The sequence below is a fragment of the Coregonus lavaretus genome (assembly GCF_964263955.1).
Source record: "Coregonus lavaretus genome assembly, chromosome: 11".
NCBI classification, from domain to species: Eukaryota; Metazoa; Chordata; class Actinopteri; order Salmoniformes; family Salmonidae; genus Coregonus; species Coregonus lavaretus.
This window is the reverse complement of record NC_139998.1, coordinates 3,602,993-3,621,844: the sequence shown is the minus strand read 5'-3', so window position 1 is coordinate 3,621,844 and position 18,852 is coordinate 3,602,993. Positions and strand designations below refer to the sequence as shown.

Below are 18,852 nucleotides of genomic sequence, written 5' to 3'. Positions count from 1 at the left end.
TCATGCTGCATAGAAGTTAACACACTTGAATTATGCGACACAGCATTTAGAAATGTTGCAACTGTTAATTACTGTTCACAAAACAATGCCCATAACAGGCTAGAACACTTTACAATGCAAGAAGATACCGGAAGCTTCCAGCTTTGTAGGCAAACTTTCCTTGCTAGCTTACAGCTGAAGCTAACATCAATTCACTACCCTATACTTTGTTTGTGATAATACCATAATGCAAAATATGCTGATTTCAAAGCTGGCAGCTAGAATTTCGATTTTTGTTGTAGTTCTAGACATTCCGTTACATAGCATTGTTTAAATATCCCCTGTGTAATGTTTATGGCGCGCAAACATGGCTGCCATAGAATTTTGTAGTGTCATGTAAATACATCATAATGCAGAAACCTCAGTGTCCCAACTCTCTAAATACATTGCTCTGGTCTGTTATTATGAGTACTGTTTCAGACCTGCCGGGTCAGGATGGAGTTTCCTTCCTGTCATTGGCTGGCCTGGTGACCTGTTCAGTAGGAAAAAACATTTAAAAATCTTTGGAAATAGAAAACAAAAATTAGTGTTTGTTATTGGACAAATCCAGCTAGTTCTTGGCATACTTTTATTTATTTTTAATTAGTCAAATATTAATTCCTCACAATCAAATAATGTCCAGGTAGTCTATCCCTTTCTCAGTCTGTTGTTGTTCTGTTTGAACGACCCCTCCCTGTGTGCACACTGCTAGAAGTGGTGCAATCTCACACAGACTGGACTTACAGCCATGGCCGGAAGGCACAGTTGGCACACAATTGGCATCCCCCCCCGGTATGCAGGCGTAGGGCAATGATGTTGAGCTGATCCCTGATGGCGCAATCCTGATGTGAAAGCCAACTGCTCAACTGCCAAGCCATGTACAGACGGACGAGTACAAACAGTCTTTCAGACATAAGTCGTCACTAATGTTTACTTACAATTTGCACACATTTTGTACATGTTGTTGATCAAACGGAGCGTTTCAGACGTAAGTCGTCATGAATGTCTACTGCCAGTCTGCCAACTTACCTACTTTGTTTTTGTACATAAAACAAGTCCTGACTAACTCAATCGTAACAGCAGGGCTAGACTTTTCTAGGGTTTGATTTCTGGGTGTACTGTGTAACAGTAGTGTTACGTATGCGTTGAGCTTTTACTTTAACCTTGGGACATCTGTAAGTCATTGATGGCAACTTCAGGTAAATATGTCAGCTATGTTTGCTACTCATGGATGTCTATGCATGCTTCATTCTGCCTGAAGGTGTGTGTTTTTGGTTCCTCAGGCAAGTCTTTGAGCTCAGGAACCCAGTATTAGGGTGTTCTGTGATCTTTTATGTAAAACAATTTGTCGTTCAAAGTAACATTTTATAATTTTTTTGAATAACTTTGAAGAGCTGCTGCATGAGCCACTACAGTAATGCAGATGAATGCTAACCATCTGCTGGGACAAATTATTCTAACCCTCGCTCTGTATTGTTACATAAAACTGCTGCTTTAAGACACAGCGAAGACGGACCCTCCAAACCAGTTGCTACATCCATTTTGGGACTATATTAGTGATGAATGATACCGGTAAGTTACCAAATAAAGGAAACATTTGAGTAAATGAGGGATACGAAGTATATTGAAAGCAGGTGCTTCCACACAGGTATGGTTTTCTGAGTGAATTAAGCAATTAACATCCTGTCATGCTTAGGGTCATGTATAAAATGCCCAATTGCCCATTATTTTGGCTGCCATGGCTAGAAGAAGCGATCTCTGTGACTTTGAAAGAGGGATCTCAAAGACTCATAGGGGGTTTAAAGGGTGTGTCAGTCACCAGATCTCAACCCAATGTAACGCTTATGAGAGATTCTGGAGCAGCGCCTGATACAGCATTTTCCACCACCATCAACAAAACACCGAACAATGGAATTTCTCATTGAAGAATGGTGTTGCATCCCTTCAATAGTTCCAGACTCCTGTAGAATCTATGCCAATGTGCATTGAATCTGTTCTGGCTCGTATTGGCCCAACGCCCTATTAAGAGACTTTATGTTGGTGTTTCCTTTATTTTGTCTGTTACCTGTATATACCCATTTTATTCTTGAAGATAATAACCTATAAATGCCTCGAGCTTAGTTCAGCTGTCGTACCCCATTTAGAACCTAAAATATAAGCTTGTTTTATTCCAATGTTTGTAAACCAGGTTTAATGTAAACATACTCTGTATAGCCTCAAGAAGCTTAAAACTATAATTTTGACATATTGAACTGTCAGTCCTTACATCAATAGCTCTGTACCAAACCAGAGGTGGGGTGACCGCTTTATTGTTTGAACTAAGGATTGCCCCTTTAAGTTTTACACACACTGTGATGCAACACATTGGATGATTGTTCATTCAATGTGCTTTTAGGGCTGGCACAATTTATTGAGTAATCGTGTAGCCAACAAGTTATGGACAATTTCAGTAAAAAAAAAAAAACATTGTCATAATTGTCTTCCTACATTTATTTTAGGAAAATGGGAGGTTCAACTTTATATTGATGTGGATATATACTGAACAAAAATATAAACGCAACAATTTCAATGGTTTTACTGAGTTACAGTTCATATAAGGAAATCAGTCAATTGAAATTAATTAATTAGGCCCTAATCTATGGATTTCACAAGACAGGGGCGCAGCCACTGGGGAGCCAGGTCCAGCCAATCAGAATGAGTTTTTCCTCATAAAAGGGCTTTATTACAGACAGAAATACTCCTCCGTTTCATCAACTGACCGGGTGTCTGGTCTCAGACAATCACGCAGGTGAAGATGCCGAATGTGTAGGTCCTGGGCTGGTGTGGTTACACTTGTTCTGCGGTTGTGAGGCCGGTTGGATGTACTGCCAAATTCTTTAAAATTATGTTGGAGGCGGCTTATGGTAGAGAAATTAACATTCAATTCTCTGGTAACAGCTCTGGTAGACATTGCTGCAGTCATCATGCCAATTGCATGCTCCCTCAAAACTTGAGACATCTGTGGCATTGTGTTGTGTGACAAAACTGCACATTTTAGAGTGGCCTTTTATTGTCCCCTGCACAGGGTGCACTTGTGTAATGATCATGCTGTTTAATCAGCTTCTTGATATGCCACACCTGTCAGGTGAATGGATTATTTTGGCAAAGGAGAAATGCTTATTAACAGGGATGTAAACGAATGTGTGGCCAAAAATAGAGCAAAATATGCTTTTTGTGCGTATGGCACATTTCTGGGATCTTTTATTTCAGCTCATGAAACATGGGACAACACTTTACATGTTGTGTTTATATTTATGTTCAGTGTATATGCCAACAGTGCACAAAAATGCAATTGAACATAGCTGAATGAAGTAGAAAATATATTTTCTCCAAACGATTTGAGGGAGTGCGCACATGCGGCTATTCTGTGTTGAGCGGTTAACAAAGAAACATGTACTCCTATATGTGAACGACCGGCTCGATTCGGTCTTATGTAGCAACATTTTGAAATTGTGTTTTTTACATTGGATAAAAGTAGAGACTCGGAGCTAGAAAATTGTATATCATATACTGTAGTTAAGGAACAACGGGAAAGTAATTCTGCTTTGAAAGTTGATAAACTTGTAACCTCACTCTTGAGAAAATAACCCATGAATGTTTTGGTAAAACTACTGGAGAGCTCTTCTTTGTCTACACCCATTCAGCATCGTTCACACCCTCTTAAACCTTAGCCCCACCCATCTCTTTAAGGATTCACATGTGAGGCCATGTACTAAACAGCCAAAGATTTAAGATTAAAGGCTGGTTTATACTACGTCTATCGACAGTGCAGTGACATCATGAACATTCTATTGTCGTCCGATATCAAACTTGTCATTGTCGTTATTAAAAAGTATAAACACAAAAACTACAGGCTGCATGACATCAGCAGCCTGGTGGTCCAAAATAGCATAACTAGTTTACCAATACCTGTTTAAAAATGAATGTAGTATATGTCAATCTAGCAAACTAGGCAACTAAAGGCAACTTTCTAAACAATGTTTTGCTTTGTTTCTAGCTTGTTAGCTAGCTAGCTAATGTTAGTTAGCGGGTTAGCCAGTTCAAATAATGACCATATCATATAGTTGACAGCATCTTCACTTTAGCTCATTTGTCATCATTATTACAGGAAAATAAACTCACAACAAGATCATTATTAAGCCAATTACAGAAAGTAGCTTACGGTTGTGAGTGTGACGAAATAAAAGCAGGGCATTCTACCGGAGTCATAGTGGAGTCTTTTGTTAAGACGTAGCTAGCTAGCTAGCTAGCTAGCTAAACAATGAACCATAAACCCAACTCATAACGTTACTAACCTGCGTGAATCTGCAGGTAGCTAACCAACCAGGTTCAATGTTAGCTATCTAACATTAGGCTATAACTAGCAATGCAAATGGCTCTGAGATACAAATAATATTACTACACAGATCACACATGTAATGTTAGCACTGTGTGCTTTAACTTGAAATGAAAATGACTTTCTGACAAAATTACAAACAAATAATATCTGAAAATGTAGCCAGCTAGACTATCTTACATGTATACGTGGATGGACACTTCTCCCTCTCTGTCACGGATGCCATGGTTGCCCTTAGTTTGAAGATGTAATCCGGAGACAGGTGTGTTATACAACAGTATTCTGTGAGTTCTCGTTCCGACTCCCTCTGCATAATTGCAATCAAACGCCAGAATTTTCTCCATCTCCTTAGCTATCATACTCTAATTCCACAGGGCATTCCACTGATTTAAAAACTCTGTCCTCCAGAAAGTGGAGAGCAACACTTTTACAGGTCTACTACGTGATATAAAAAAAAAAAGCTGGGTTAGAAAGGTTTACCTACGCATACTGACCAGCTCATGTTATAGACAGAAGCATGCTACATGGCAGACTAATCCGAACTCATCTCTCGGCATATCCAGCCCTTCCATTATCGCAGCTAATCATGGCTAGCGAGAGGGTTCCTGTCTTTTTCGATGGCTAAACCAACTAGGCTCATAATTTTACAATTGTATTCATTTTTACAGATGGCATACAAGTTTGTTATTAAGGCACATGAAAGTTCACATGTTCTAGAAGGCATTTCAGCAGAAAAACGCATTTTGATTTAAAAAAAAAGTTTAATGGCTCTCCTGTGAATTAGTGACGTGCGACATACCCCTAGTTTCCTGAAAGGAGTCACATATGCTTAGTTATTTATGTAACTTTATTTGTGATACAAATGTTGTGCTATATGTTTTGATTTTTAATAAATTGTAAGGCTGCATGATGTGACTCTAACAAAAAAAGTTGCATGAAAGGCACAAGCTCTGCTTTGTTTGTTTTTTTGCACAGGCTGTACACACTTCATCAATCTCTCATTCACAATTTGACAAGCACTTGATTATGCCTCACATTTTCCATCTGCATTCCATTTGTGTGGCTGTAATGCCCCCTAAAAAATCCATGCCTTTTGCGGCCAGTGGCCGTTGTGCCCTTGGGCTGAATATAATAATTATAATTCCCTTCTCCCGGCAGCGTGCCGAAGCACCTCTCACTCATATGGCTCTCCGTCAATCTCACAGGCTACAAATAAAGACAGACACATCAGGGACGCCACTTCGCGCATCCTTTTCCAATTCCGAGGCGCATATTGGAAGAACTGTCCACATTTTACTTTTCGTCGGCCAACAAGATGAGTAGGCCTAATGAACAGCAAAAACACTAGCCTATGTCAATCTACTATTTCCCCATAGTATAAAAGTTGACCTATTCCAAACATAGTCTGGGACAGTTGTGGGATGCGATAGATCCCAAATTAATACAACCACTAGCATCAAAAAACCTGTTGAGAAAGTTTAGCTTAAAATGTTGATTAACTATTAGGCTATTTCTTCACATTATAAGTGCAGAAGAAAACACACACGGCAGTAGACTATAAGCGCCAATGTTCCATTAGCAGGAAAACACCATTCTCAAAAGTGATCAGAAATGCGATTATGCATGTAATGCTTTTATTATAAAGGTGCATTTTTATGGTGAGAATTATCTTCCCCAAACCTGACTTTCTCCACGTTTTGTTATGCTACAGCCTTATTCTAAAATTGATTACATTGATTTTCTTCCCCTCTTAAATCTACACACAATACCCCATAATGACAAAGTGAAAACAGGTTGTTCGAAATTTATAAACAAACAACTGAAATATCACATTTGCATAACTATTCAGACCCTTTACTCAGTACTTTGTTGAAGCACCTTTGGCAGTGATTACAGCCTTGAGTCTTCTTGGGTATGACACTACACGCTTGGCACACCTGTATTTGGGGAGTTTCTCCCATTCCTCTCTGCAGATCCTCTCAAGCTCTGTCAGGTTGGATGGGGAGCGTCTCTGCACGGCTATTTTCAGGTCTTTTCAGAGATGTTTGATCGGGTTCAAGTCCGGGCTCTGGCTGGGCCACTCAAGGACATTCAGAGACTTGTCCCGAAGCCACTCCTGCGATGTCTTGGCTGTGTGCTTAGGGTCGTTGTCCTGTTGGAAGGTGAACCTTCGCCCCAGTCTGAGGTCCTGAGCGCTCTGGAGCAGGTTTTCATCAAGGATCTCTCTGTACTTTGCTCCGTTCATCTTTCCCTCGATCCTGACTAGTCTCCCAGTCCCTGCTGCTGAAAAACATCCCCACAGCATGATGCTGCCATCACCATGCTCTACTGTAGGGATGGTGCCAGGTCTCCTCCAGAATTGATGCTTGGCATTCAGGCCAAAGAGTTCAATCTTGGTTTCATCAGACCAGAGAATCTTGTTTCTCATGGTCTGTGAGTCCTTTAGGTGCCTTTTGGCAAACTCCAAGCGGGCTGTCATGTGCCTTTTACTGAGGAGTGGCTTCCGTCTGGCCACTCTACCATAAAGACCTGATTGGTGGAGTGCTGCAGAGATGGTCATCCTTCTGGAAGGTTCTCCCATCTCCACAGAGGAACTCTGGAGCTCTGTCAGCGTGACCATCGGGTTCTTGGTTACCTCCTTGACCAAGGCCCTTCTCCCCCGATTGCTCAGTTTGGCCGGGCGGCTAGCTCTAGGAACAGTCTTAGTGGTTCCAAACTTCTTCCATTTAAGAATGATGGAGGCCACTGTGTTCTTGGGGACCTTCAATGATGCAGAAATATTTTGTTACCCTGCCAAACGTCTGTGCCTAGACACAATCCTGTCTCGGAGCTCTACGGACAATTCCTTCGACCTCATGGCTTGGTTTTTGCTCTGACATGCACTGTCAACTGCTGGACCTTTATATAGACAGGTGTGTGCCTTTCCAAATCATGTCAAATCAATTGAATTTGGACTCCAAATCAAGTTGTAGAAACATCTCTAGGATGATCACTGGAAACAGGATGCACCGGAGCTCAATTTTGAGTCTCATAGCAAATGGTCTGAATACTTATGTAAATAAGGTATTTCCGTTTTTTATCAATTTGCTCAAATTTCTTAACCTGTTTTCACATTGTCATTGTGGAGTGTTGTGTGTAGATTGAGGATTTGTATTTATTTAATCCTTTTTTAGAATAAGCCTGTAATGTAACAACATTTGGAAAATCATTCACAAGTGATAGGCTAATATTGTCACCCCCATCACACTATTCTTGATTTAATCCCATCTTTACATATACTAAATAATATATGTGTGGAATTTGTTTTGATTTAGAATGGACCATTATCGTGCACCTGTCTCGAAACAGGGGCAGCGGAAAAAAATACATGTCATCTCCATTTGCTATTTAAGTGGATAGGACGCTTTTCCCGTAGTTTATTTTCCTGCCAGCCAGGTAGGCTATACTCCTGTTGTAAAGATAAGCAATGTGCTTGATATTAGGAAAGTTGAGAAATAAATATAGTAGGTCTAGCCTATAGAAAGCTGATGGGATCCTCCTCTTTTTAATAGAGGCCATCACTCTGTTTTCTCACGCAATTGCATAGCCTTTAGAAATGTTGCGCAACTTGTTTGATTTGATTTTCGATTACATTTGCATTGATGTCAGTGACTAGAGGGACAATAATGCTGAGTATCAGGCAGTTAGCAAGTTTGGTAGGCTACTAATGACCATCAGCAGCATCAGAGTTTGGAGAAGCCTAATTACCGTGACTAAACGGTCCCGTGGAATTTGACTGCCGTTGTGACTTGTGACCGCCGGTGTGGCGGTAATATGGTCACCGTAACAGCGCTAGTCAAGACACATCTGTTTTATAGCAAAAAAAACATGATGTAATATAACAGAATAAAATACAACCGAACATTTTTCCAAATGAAAAAAGTTGCCAGTGCCAACGTCTGGAACAGTTATTCTCAGAGTGATCATTTGAAACCGGGCTTAGTTTGGCGTGGAAATACAATTTATTCAGGGTTACAAACCAAAATCTTTATTTTCGATATAGGCCTGCAGAATTTTCTAAATGGATTAACAATTCCACATTGAACACTGCATGGTTAAAAATTACAGACACCACAACATCTGTTTGGTGAGTGGGCCTAGGCTTAAGGATTCTGATGAAAATATGCTCTTTGTCTCTATCAAACTAATGTTTTCGTATATTTTCAGTGTGGAACCTGTCTGTTTATGGGGGTTATAGCATAAGGTAATCAATTCTAAATGGCACTAGCAGTTCACAAAGTAGCCTAAGTGGAAAATAGACGGGACGCATTTATTCTAAAACTGCAGCTTGTTGTTAGAACAACCATTTCCCTACTTCAATCAACCAATCACATTTTTTCATGCCCAGTGTCCTACCGTTTTCATAGGCATTTATTCTGTAGGCCTAACGGGAGCTTGTGTGCGAACTCAGAACCTGTGTGTAGAGGGAGCGGTCGGAACGCAATTCTGTGAGTGAGGCACGGAGGGGAAAGGGAATTTAGGGAGAACAACTGTGATTCTTGCCTTTTCTTTTTTGTTGTGCCCTGCAAATGCACATGTACAAATGGAACACTAGAGTCAAAACAAATTATATTTTTCGGGACAAGCCACAAAGCACATTCCACCAAGTATTAGATTTTTTTATATCTCTGGTTTAAGATTGAGTTTTGATGTCCGTTCTAGAGAACGACCGATAATCAGCCAAGACAATATATTGGGCCAATATTGGCCCTTTCTAGTCTATCGGCCCTTCTCTATCAGCTTTGCTAATAGTCCCGCTGAGCTAGCTTACTGCTATATATTCTCCAACAGAAAGAGGCAGTATTGATGAATTGACTCAGTGACCAAAATCAAACTCCTGTTGCAAATATTAGTTTAGGTAATTCAACAAGAATAAAGCTTGTGTCGACGTGCCCGGGCATGCACGCAATAAGCAAGCTAAGCTGACAGCTTTGTGACCCGTTAGCAAAGATTACAATAACATCTGTGGTGTTAGCTAGCTAGCTATATTACCTACTATGCTAGCTAGCTGGCTAGACAAACATGGTGCTAAGATATCAGATAGGAGCTTTTATTTTACCCTTATTTTACCAGGTAAGTTGACTGAGAACACATGCTCATTTAAAGCAATGTCCTGGAGAATAGTTACAGGAGAGAGGAGGGGGTATGAATGAGTGAGCCAATTGGAAGCTGGGGATGATTAGGTGGCCATGATGACATGAGGGCCAGATTAGGAATTTAGCCAGGATACCGGGGTTAACACTCCTATTCTTACGATGTTCCATGGGATCTTTAGTGACCACAGAGAGTCAGGACACCCGTTTAACGACCCATCCGAAAGAGTGCACCGTACACAGGGCAATGTCCCCAATCACTGTTACGTTGGACATATTTGCATTAGGCTTGGGCGGTATACCGTATATACTTGGGTATTTGGAAATAGCCAAGGGATGGTTTTTCAATAGCGTTGAAACTATTCCTTTTTGAAGTTTTTTTAATTGAATAATTGAATATTTTTGGCTACTTTTTAAGTAAATACCTGCAGTAAACTTGTGCAATATGTTAGGAAATAAAGAAGTTTGTTCTTCATTTCACCTGTCACAATGTTTCATTATGAAGCTTACCGGTAGTACCCAGTCACGTGGTGTTTGTTTACAAGCACACAACGTCGAGAGACCAATAGACCGGAGCCTTGTTAGTCACTCACTGTTGTGCAGCACTCGCCAGGTATGTGATGTCCTTTCATACAGGAGTGACGCGCTGGAATCATCAAATCAAATTTTATTTGTCACTTACACGTATTTAGCAGATGTTATTGCGGGTGTAGCGAAATGCTTGTGCTTCTAGCTCCGACAGTGCAGTAATATCTAACAAGGAATGTCTAACAATTAATTTCACAACATATACCCAATACACGCAAATCTAAGTAAGGAATGGAATTAAGAATATATACATATATGGACAAGCAATGACAGAGCGGCATGGACTAAGATACAGTAGAATTTTATAGAATACAGTATATACAGTTGAAGTCGGAAGTTTACATACACCTTAGCCAAATACATTTAAACTCAGTTTTTCACAATTCCTGACATTTAATCCTAGTAAAAATTCCCTATCTTAGGTCAGTTAGGATCACCACTTTTATTTCAAGAATGTGAAATGTCAGAATAATAGTAGAAAGAATGATTTATTTCAGTTTTATTTCTTTCATCACATTCCCAATGGGTCAGAAGTTTACATACACTCAATTAGTATTTGGTAGCATTGCCTTTAAATAGTTTAACTTGGGTCAAACGGTTCGGGTGAATTTTGGCCCATTCCTCCTGACAGAGCTGGTGTAACTGAGTCAGGTTTGTAGGCCTCCTTGCTCGCACACGCTTTTTCAGTTCTGCCCACAAATGTTCTATAGGTTTGAGGTCTGGGCTTTGTGATGGCCACTCCAATACCTTGACTTTGTTGTCCTTAAGCCATTTTGCCACAACTTTGGAAGTATGCTTCGGGTCATTGTCCATTTGGAAGACCTATTTGCAACCAAGCTTTAACTTCCTGACTGATGTCTTGAGATGTTGCTTCAATATATCCACATAATTTTCCTTCCTCATGATGCCATCTATTTTGTGAAGTGCACCAGTCCCTCCTGCAGCAAAGCACCCCCACAGCATGATGCTGCCACCCCCGTGCTTCACGGTTGGGATGGTGTTCTTCGGCTTGCAAGCCCCCCCTTTTTCCTCCAAATATAACGATGGTCATTATGGCCAAACAGTTATATTTTTGTTTCATCAGACCAAAGGACATTTCTCCAAAAAGTACGATCTTTCTCCCCATGTGAAGTTGCAAACCATAGTCTGGCTTTTTTATGGTGGTTTTGGAGAAGTGGCTTCTTCCTTGCTGAGCGGCCTTTCAGGTTATGTCGATATAGGACTCGCTTTACTGTGGATATAGATACTTTTGTACCTGTTTCCTCCAGCATCTTCACAAGGTCCTTTGCTGTTGTTCAGGGATTGATTTGCACTTTTCGCACCAAAGTACGTTCATCTCTAGGAGACAGAACACATCTCCTTCCTGAGTGGTATGAAGGCTGCGTGGTCCCATGGTGTTTATACTTGCATACTATTGTTTGTACAGATGAACGTGGTACCTTCAGGCGTTTGGAAATTGCTCCCAAGGATGAACCAGACCTTTGGAGGTCTACAATTTTTTTTCTGAGGTCTTGGCTGATTTATTTGGATTTTCCAATGATGTTAAGCAAAGAGGCACTGAGTTTGAAGGTAGGCCTTGAAATACATCCACAGGTACACCTCCAATTAATAATAATAGAAATAATAATATGCCATTTAGCAGACGCTTTAATCCAAAGCGACTTAGTCATGTGTGCATAAATTCTTACGTATGGGTGGTCCCGGGGATCGAACCCACTACCTTGGCGTTACAAGCGCCATACTCTACCAATTGAGCTACAGAGGACTCAAATGATGTCAATTAGCCTATCAGAAGCTTCTAAAGCCATGACATCATTTTCTGGAATTTTCCAAGCTGTTTAAAGGCACAGTCAACTTAGTGTAAATAAACTTCTGGCCCACTGGAATTGTGATACAGTGAATTATAAGTGAAATAATCTGTCTGTAAGCAATTGTTGGAAAAATTACTTGTCATGCACAAAGTAGGTGTCCTAACCGACTTGCTAAAACTATAGTTTGTTAACAAGAAATTTGTGGAGTGGTTGAAAAACAAGTTTTAAGGACTCCAACCTAAGTGTATGTAAACTTCCGACCAACTGTACATATGAGATGAGTAATGCAAGATATGTAAACATTATTAAAGTGACTAGTGTTCCATTTCTTAAAGTGGCCAGTGATTTCAATAGGCAGCAGCAGACTCTAATGTGATGGCTATTTAACAGTCTGATGGCCTTGAGATAGAAGCTGTTTTTCAATCTCTCGGTCCCAGCTTTGATGCACCTGTACTGACCTCACCTTCTGGATGATAGCGGGTTTAACAGGCAGTGGCTCGGGTGGTTGATGTCCTTGATTATCTTTTTGGCCTTCCTATGACATCGGGTGCTGTAGGTGTCCTGGAGGGCGGGTAGTTTACATTTACGTTTTAGTCATTTGCCCCGGGTAATGCGTTCGGCAGCCGCACCACCCTCTGGAGAGCCCTGTGTTTGCGGGCGGTGCAGTTGCCGGACCAGGCGGTGATACAGCCCGACAGGATGCTCTCAATTGTGCATCTGTAAAAGTTTGTGAGGGTTTTAGGTGCCAAGCCAAATTTCTTCAGCCTCCTGAGGTTGAAGAGGCTCTGTTGTGCCTTCTTCACCACACTGTCTGTGTGGGTGGACCGTTTCAGTTCGTCAGTGATGTGTACGCCAAAGAACTTGAAGCTTTCCACCTTCTCCACTGCGGTCCCGTCGATGTGGATAGGGGGGTGCACATTCTGCTTTTTCCTGAAGTCCACGATCATCTCCTTTGTTTTGTTGACGTTGAGTTTTCCTGGCACCACACTTCCAGAGCCCTCACCTCCTCCCTGTAGGCTGTCTCATCATTGTTGGTAATCAAGCCTACTACTGTTGTGTCATCTGCAAACTTGATGATTGAGTTAGAGGCGTGCTTGGCCATGCAGTCATGGGTGAACAGGGAGTACAGGAGGGGCCTGAACACGCACCCTGTGGGGCCCCAGTGTTGAGGATCAGCGAAGTGGAGAAATTGTTTCCTACCTTCACCACCTGGGGGTGGCCCGTCATGCTTCTATGCAAATGTTGTTAGTAGGCTAATAAGTCCCAAATGGAAGGCAAACAGATTGTACAGTGGCTTGCGATAGTATTCACCCCCCTTGGCATTTTTCCTATTTTGTTTCCTTACAACTTGGAATTAAAATGGATTTTGGGGGGGGTTGTATCATTTGATTTACACAACATGCCTACCACTTTGAAGATGCGAATTTTTTTTTGGGGTGAAACAGAACTTGAGCGTGCATAACTATTCAGTATTCAGGCGTGTATATATACTGAGATCATGTGACCAATCATGTGACACTTAGATTGCACACAGGTGGACTTTATTTAACAAATTACGTGACTTCTGAAGGTAAAAATGGTTGCACCAGATCTTATTTAGGGGCTTCATAGGAAAGGGGGTGAATATATTAGTTATTTTTCACTTCACCAATTTTGGACTATTTTGTGTATGTCCATTACGTGAAATCCAAATAAAAATCCATTTAAATTACAGGTTGTAATGCAACAAAATAGGAAAAAAAATGCCAAGGGGGATGAATACTTTTGCAAGGCACTGTATATGTGTCACTGCTCGTCTAAAACAATATTGGTCGACCAACAGACTATCGACCAAACAATCGACCAGTCGTTTAAATGGGGTCAGCCCTAGTGACCCTATGGATTTTCATGTGATGTTCCCACCTTTGATTTGCAACCGGTGCCTTTATTATTTGCTCTCTGCACTTAGATAATGATTGAGAAACCAATCAGAGAGACTGAATTGGAACAAGACGTGTGTGTGTGTTTGTGTGTGTGTGTCTTTTTTTTTGGTGTGTGTGTGTATTATGCCTTCTGTAGAATGGATTCTGCCCGGTGACTTGAACAACCAATGACCGCCTCGGGCAACATGAAAACAATGACACTCAGATGAGATGAGTTCTAGGAATGAGGTGCCATAATAGCTGCAAAGGAGTCTAACGAACTCCCTTGCAAGGAAGCCATTCAAATCACTAGACTGAAAGTTGTTTGAGAGAAAGGAGTAAAACTGGTGTTGCAGGAAGAAAGTTAGAGTGAAACCGGAAACCTGGGTCATGTTCATCAGGTCACGCAACAGAAAACGTTGTGAAATGTTTTTCCCCCCATCATTTGGTGCCTAATGAGCACTACCCTTGCATTTCTGGCTAAATCCCATTCTCCAGGAGCCATCAACTGTGAATAGCTCACTAAACCAACAGCAAACACTAAACACTGATTTTATAGGTCAGTAACGCGATTCAGTTTCTCAACTTATTAATGTTATGGGTAGTAGAACCGAGTATTGGGAAATAGGTGGATATGGGTATTGGCGTGTGTGTTATGCAACATACATAGATCTAGGATGATTAAGCATGTGTTAGATAAGAATGAATGTCAATTACAGGTTTATTTATTGAACCTTTTTATGTGCTTGGTCTTCAGATAGTTTTATAGATTGATTAATCACTTTTTTGATCATTAAAAGAGAGGATGGATTAAAAATGGAAAATAAATACTGCACTATCTATTTAACATCTCTGAGACATATAACATTGCATTAACAGAGCTTGTAAATTTAAACTAATGCATTATTACATTTAGTAGAAGTTTACTTCTAAACCTCAGAAACCCCTTCCTAGAACTCCAAGGACCATGGGGTAACAGACCAGACTAAACTGAAAGAAACTTGTCCGGTGGGCAGTAATGGACCCATGCAGATCTCAACACCCGACAGACATGATAGACCCAGATCTTCTCTGGATGGAAACGCGACGACAGTGCGTCTGACCTTTTAATCAGACAATTCATCCGGTCTCCTAATATTAACTTGACTTAAAGATAGTTTGAAGGTCTTTTGGTATTTTTCTGTTGATTATAAACCTGGACTGTAGGAAGGATGTGATCATGAGCACTGATTATTTAAAAAAATATATTAATTAATTTCTATTTTATTTAACCAGGGAAGTCACATTGAAATTGATAGGTTACATGTTCTAACCAAAGGAAGGCTATTTTACAAAGCCCTAAGGCTCACTTTGTGTGCCCTGCTTCTTTTAATGTAAACACCAGGCTCAAAAGCATTGGAAAACCGTTCAGATCAGGGTTAGTGACACACTTGATTGAGTTTTCCACCGCGAGTAGTGTGACACAACTTTTAAAATAATCTGTCCGCGGCAGTCAGGTGGACTTGATGCCTTGGCTTTTCATACTTTCAGATGTATTAGTAGGAACTGAAGCTCAATGAGCTGTCAACAAGCTGCTAGGGCCATGGCAGGCTGGCAGTGGCACACTCTTCCTCCTCGGGCCGGATGCCAGCATCTTTTCTGAGACTGTGGCTGCAGCTACAATCATTCACATGGAAGTCTAGGTTTTTTAAAAACAGGAACAATACAGCGGGGGCTCCTCCGCCATGACCCGCAGTCCTGTCAAAATTGACATGGCTGTGGATGTGAAACAAGTCAACCTCGCCCTCTGTCTCTCGGACTCGGTCTCTCTCAAATTAAAATTCTATATGCTTTGATGGCATCAATGACAAGGTCAGCATTGCCAAAGCAAAGTGATACAAATTATGAAAACAACAGCGACAACAATAAGAATGGTAGATAATACTAAATAATGTAATAAAATACTAAATAAAAAAAGAGAAATATATACAGTGCCTTCAGAAAGTATTCTCATTCATTTTGTTGTGTTACAGCCTGGATTTAAAATTGAGATTTTCTTGTCACTGTTAAAGTGGAATTATGTTTTTAGGATTTATTTCTAATGAATTAGAAATGAAAAGATGAAATGTCTTGAGTCAATAAGTATTCAACCCCTTTGTTATGGCCAGCCTAAATAAGTTCAGGAGTAAACATTTGCTTAACAAGTCACATAATAACTTGCATGGACTTACTCAGTGTGCAATAATAGTGTTTAACTTGATTTTTGAATGCCTACCTCATCTCTGTACCCCACACATACAAATTATCGGTAAAGGTCCCTCAGTCGAGCAGTGAATTTCTAACACAGATTCAACCACAAAGACCAGGGAGGTTTTCCAATGCCTCGCAAAGGAGGGCACCTATTGGTAGACAGTTCAAACAAACAAAAAAATACATTGAATATCCCTTTTGAGCATGGTGACGTTATTAATTACACATTGGATGGTGTATCAATACACCAGATACAAAGATACAGGCATCCTTCCTAACTCAGTTGCTGGAGAGGAAGGAAACCGCTCAGGGATTTCATAATGAGGCCAATGATGACTTTAAAAAGGTTAGTGAAATGAAGGAAGCCTGTATAGAATACAAATATTCTGAAACATGCATCCTGTTTGCAATAAGGCACTAAAATATAACTGCAAAACATGTGGCAAACAAATTAACTTCATGTCCTGAATACAAAGCATTCTGTTTGGGGCAAATCCAAATATGGAAAGCTCTTAGAGACTTACCTAGAAAGAGTCACAGCTGTATGTGCTGTCAAAGGTTATTCTAATATGTAGTGACTCATGGGTGTGAATACTAACGTGAATTAGATAGATAGTAATGCATTTAATTTTCAATAAATTAGCAAACATTTCTAAAAAACATGTTTTCACTTTGTTAATATTTGGTATTGTGTATAGATAGGTGAGAAAAATATTATATTTAATAAATTTTGAATTCAGGCTGTATCACAAGGAAATATGAAATAAGTGAAGGGGTATGAATACTTTCTGAAGGGCACTGTATGTGTTTTGTGACCGACCGGCTCGGAAGATTCTACAATGTCTGGTTCAATGAAAAATGTTTTTACCTAAATCAGGGATTTCCTCATCGTCTGATTCATTTTCAGAGTCCGAGAGAGTCAGTGTGGCACAATCGTCCTCCAGAAAGAAGTCGCATCACAACTTTTCCTCACTGATCTGTGTCGAACGATCGCGCCTGTTAAATTCAGGGCAGCACTTTTGCAGTTCTTAATGATACAGTATCTTTCAAAAAAGCTGCGTTAGAAAGGATTATCTACACATACTGAGCAGCTCATGTTATAGACAGAAGCATGCTACATGGCAGACCAATCCGAACTCATCTCTCGGCATGTCCAGCTATCCATTATTGCAGCCAATTTTTTGATAAAAAATAAATATTTCCTGAAACGAGTCACGTGTGTGTGTGTGTGTGTGTGTGTGTGTGTGTGTGTATTTACAGTAGCAGTCAAAGGTTTGGACACACCTACTCATTCAAGGGTTTTTCTACCTTGTAGAATAATAGTGAAGACATCAAAACTATGAAATAACACATATGGAATCATGTAGTAACCCAAAAAGTGTTAAACATATCAAAATATATTTTAGATTTTAGATTCTTCAAAGTAGCCACACTTTGCCTTGATGACAGCTTTGCATACTCTTGGCATTCTCTCAACAAGCTTCACCTGGAATGCTTTTCCAACAGTCTTGAAGGAGTTCCCACATATGCTGAGCACTTGTTGGCTGCTTTTCCTTCACTCTGCGGTCCAACTCATCCCAAACCATCTCAATTGGGTTGAGGTCAGGTGATTGTGGAGGCCAGGTCATCTGATGCAGCACTCCATCGCTCTTCTTCTTGGTCAAAAAGCCCATACACAGCCTGGAGGTGTGTTTGGTCATTGTCCTGTTGAAAAACAAATGATAGTCCCACTAAGCGTGAACCAAATGGGATGGCGTATCGCTACAGAATGCTGTGGTAGCCAGGCTGGTTAAGTGTGCCTTGAATTCTAAATAAATCACAGACAGTGTCACCAGCAAAGCACCATCACACCTCCTTCTTGCTTCACGGTGGGAACCACACATGCGGAGATCATCCGTTCACCTACTCTGCGTTTCACAAAGACACGGCGGTTGGAACCAATAATCTCACATTTTGACTCATCAGACCAAAGGATACATTTCCACCGGTCTAATTTTCATTGCTCGTGTTTCTGGGCCCAAGCAAGTCTCTTCTTCCTATTGGTGTCCTTTTAGTAATGGTTTCTTTCAGCAATTTGACCATGAAGGCCTGATTCACGCAGTTTCCTCTGAACTGTTAATTGAACACTGTGAAGCATTTATCATCTAAAAAACAGTTTTTGCTTTGTCATTATGGGGAATTGTGTGTAGGTTGATGAGGGGGAAAAAACAAACAATTTAAATCAATTTTAGAATAAGACTGTAACGTAACAAAATGTAGAAAAAGTCAAGGGGTCTGAATACTTTACGAATGCACTGTATATTTAAGGAAAGCGAATTGATATACAATCTCTAAATCAGCTGTAACTGTCAATAGTAAAACAAAGCTTAAAAACTATGTTTGAGTGAACCCTGAATACAGAAAATGAAGGGTGAAGTCGCTTCCAGACACGGTAGCCTCCTCCTCCTCACCACTCTATTGGGATTGAGCCCTGGTGTTGGCTTTATGTAGACAGAGACTGAGCCTTGCTGCTCTGTGGGTTTTGAACAGTGGTTCAGTCATGTTGTTATAATGTAGGTTTAGTTAACAGGAGGTATCTTCTGTCTGCTCATTGCGAGGCTCTGCTGAAATGTCAGGGCTGCGTCCCAAAAGGCACCCTATTCCCAGGGCCTGGTCAAAAGTAGTGCACTATATAGGCAATAGGAGACCATTTTAGGATGTACTGAATTGTCTGCTCTGGGTTTTACTGAGTGTCTTCTGCAGTGAGATGATTCACACACACAGCGTGTGCAGAGAGGGAAAGTGTCAGCTCTGTTTTC

At 40.6% G+C, this 18,852-nt stretch overlaps 1 protein-coding gene across 4 annotated transcripts in view; it reads left to right on the top strand.

The window, feature by feature from the left end:
* The window catches only part of LOC311136858 (tumor protein p53-inducible protein 11-like), a 121,203-nt gene that overhangs the window by 26,614 nt on the left and 75,737 nt on the right, over positions 1–18,852 (top strand). The window contains exons 1-2 of one of the 4 annotated variants that reach the window (XM_084171155.1): positions 994–1,217; positions 1,518–1,590. The exons of 1 other annotated variant lie outside the window; for it this stretch is intronic. The gene's annotated coding sequence lies outside the window, so the exon portion shown is untranslated. 2 more of the 4 variants (XM_084171153.1, XM_084171154.1) reach the window with 2 other exon arrangements.